Source organism: Carassius auratus, unplaced genomic scaffold (assembly GCF_003368295.1).
Source record: "Carassius auratus strain Wakin unplaced genomic scaffold, ASM336829v1 scaf_tig00049965, whole genome shotgun sequence".
NCBI classification, from domain to species: Eukaryota; Metazoa; Chordata; class Actinopteri; order Cypriniformes; family Cyprinidae; genus Carassius; species Carassius auratus.
The window spans coordinates 12,501-15,000 of NW_020527134.1; the positions used below are offsets into that span (position 1 = coordinate 12,501).

A 2,500-nucleotide genomic window follows, 5' to 3' on the forward strand; every position below is an offset into this window, starting at 1 on the left:
TAAGCAGGTTTGGGCCTGGTTAGTACTTGGATGGGAGACCGCCTGGGAATACCAGGTGCTGTAAGCTTTTTGGACATTTTTCACTTAGTTTATAATAATTTTGCCAAAAAATAGAGTCAATGCCCGATCTCTGAATCTTAACAGGTTTAGGTCTGGTTAGTACTTTGATGAGAGACTGCCTAGGAGTACCAGGTGCTTTAAGCTTTTGGGCTTTCTTTCCTACTTATATAATGTACTGGCGATAAGAATGGCTGGTCTTTAAATAGCCCTCTCTTTGCAGCAGACTTCGCTCACGGCCATACCAACCTGGCTATACCCGATCTCGTCTGATCTCGGAAGCTAAGCAGGTTTGGGCCTGGTTAGTACTTGGATGGGAGACCGCCTGGGAATACCAGGTGCTGTAAGCTTTTTGGATATTTTTCACTTAGTTTATAATAATTTTGCCAAAAAATAGAGTCAATGCCCGATCTCTGAATCTTAGCAGGTTTAGGTCTGGTTAGTACTTTTATGAGAGACTGCCTAGGAATACCAGGTGCTTTAAGCTTTTGGGTTTTCTTTCCTACTTATATAATGTACTGGCGATAAGATTGGCTGTTCTTTAAATAGCCCTCTCTTTGCAGCAGACTTCGCTTACGGCCATACCAACCTGGCTATGCCCGATCTCGTCTGATCTCGGAAGCTAAGCAGGTTTGGGCCTGGTTAGTACTTGGATGGGAGACCTCCTGGGAATACCAGGTGCTGTAAGGTTTTTGGAAATGTTTCACTTAGTATATAATAATTTTGCCAAAAAATAGAGTCAATGCCCGATCTCTGAATATTAGCAGGTTTGCGCCTGGTTAGTACATGGATGGGAGACTGCCTGGGAATACCAGGTGCTGTAAGCTTTTTGGACATTTTTCACTTACTATATAATAATTTTGCCAAAAAATAGAGTCAATGCCGATCTCTGAATATTAGCAGGTTTGGGCCTGGTTAGTACATGGATGGGAGACTGCCTGGGAATACCAGGTGCTTTAATCTTTTTGGAAAATTTCACGAATTATATAATAATCTTTCATAAAAAAAAAAAAAAAAAAAAAAAAGTCAATGCCCGATCTCTGAATCTTAGCAGGTTTAGGTCTGGTTAGTACTTTGATGAGAGACTGCCTAGGAATACCAGGTGCTTTAAGCTTTTGGGCTTTCTTTCCTACTTATATAATGTACTGGCGATACGATTGGCTGGTCTTTAAATAGCCCTCTCTTTGCAGCAGACTTCGCTTACGGCCATACCAACCTGGCTATGCCCGATCTCGTCTGATCTCGGAAGCTAAGCAAGTTTGGGCCTGGTTAGTACTTGGATGGGAGACCGCCTGGGAATACCAGGTGCTGTAAGCTTTTTGGACATTTTTCACTTAGTTTATAATAATTTTGCCAAAAAATAGAGTCAATGCCCGATCTCTGAATCTTAGCAGGTTTAGGTCTGGTTAGTACTTTTATGAGAGACTGCCTAGGAATACCAGGTGCTTTAAGCTTTTGGGTTTTCTTTCCTACGTATATAATGTACTGGCGATAAGATTGGCTGTTCTTTAAATAGCCCTCTCTTTGCAGCAGACTTCGCTTACGGCCATACCAACCTGGCTATGCCCGATCTCGTCTGATCTCGGAAGCTAAGCAGGTTTGGGCCTGGTTAGTACTTGGATGGGAGACCGCCTGGGAATACCAGGTGCTGTAAGCTTTTTGGAAATTCTTCACTTAGTATATAATAATTTTGCCAAAAAATAGAGTCAATGCCCGATCTCTGAATATTAGCAGGTTTGCGCCTGGTTAGTACATGGATGGGAGACTGCCTGGGAATACCAGGTGTTTTAATCTTTTTGGAAAATTTCACGAATTATATAATAATCATTCATTAAAAAAAAAAAAATAGAGTCAATGCCCGATCTCTGAATCTTAGCAGGTTTAGGTCTGGTTAGTACTTTTATGAGAGACTGCCTAGGAATACCAGGTGCTTTAAGCTTTTGGGTTTTCTTTCCTACGTATATAATGTACTGGCGATAAGATTATGCCCGATCTCGTCTGATCTCGGAAGCTAAGCAGGTTTGGGCCTGGTTAGTACTTGGATGGGAGACCGCCTGGGAATACCAGGTGCTGTAAGCTTTTTGGAAATTTTTCACTTAGTATATAATAATTTTGCCAAAAAATAGAGTCAATGCCCGATCTCTGAATATTAGCAGGTTTGCGCCTGGTTAGTACATGGATGGGAGACTGCCTGGGAATACCAGGTGCTGTAAGCTTTTTGGACATTTTTCACTATAATAATTTTGCCAAAAAATAGAGTCAATGCCCGATCTCTGAATATTTGCAGGTTTGGGCCTGGTTAGTACATGGATGGGAGACTGCCAGGGAATACCAGGTGCTTTAATGTTTTTGGAAAATTTCACGAATTATATAATAATCTTTCATTAAAAAAAAAAAAAAAGTCAATGCCCGATCTCTGAATCTTAGCAGGTTTAGGTCTGGT

At 41.3% G+C, this 2,500-nt stretch overlaps 5 non-coding genes and 1 pseudogene across 5 annotated transcripts in view; all 6 read left to right on the forward strand.

The window, feature by feature from the left end:
- LOC113089471 (5S ribosomal RNA) overlaps positions 1–67 on the forward strand; it is a 119-nt gene extending 52 nt beyond the window's left edge. The window contains exon 1 of the ribosomal RNA XR_003286528.1: positions 1–67. This exon is cut by the window's left edge and continues 52 nt beyond it. This is a non-coding gene — a ribosomal RNA (5S ribosomal RNA).
- Positions 68–288: 221 nt separating this feature from the next.
- Positions 289–407, forward strand: LOC113089478 (5S ribosomal RNA). Its single transcript, XR_003286535.1, has one exon. It is a non-coding gene; the product is annotated as a 5S ribosomal RNA (ribosomal RNA).
- A 221-nt stretch (positions 408–628) lies between these two features.
- LOC113089484 (5S ribosomal RNA) lies at positions 629–747 on the forward strand. Its single transcript, XR_003286541.1, has one exon. It is a non-coding gene; the product is annotated as a 5S ribosomal RNA (ribosomal RNA).
- A 508-nt stretch (positions 748–1,255) lies between these two features.
- LOC113089491 (5S ribosomal RNA) lies at positions 1,256–1,374 on the forward strand. The gene has a single exon (XR_003286548.1). It is a non-coding gene; the product is annotated as a 5S ribosomal RNA (ribosomal RNA).
- Positions 1,375–1,595: 221 nt separating this feature from the next.
- On the forward strand, positions 1,596–1,714 carry LOC113089472 (5S ribosomal RNA). The gene has a single exon (XR_003286529.1). It is a non-coding gene; the product is annotated as a 5S ribosomal RNA (ribosomal RNA).
- A 301-nt stretch (positions 1,715–2,015) lies between these two features.
- Positions 2,016–2,136, forward strand: LOC113089510 (uncharacterized; annotated as a pseudogene).
- The last annotated feature ends 364 nt before the right edge of the window (positions 2,137–2,500 follow it).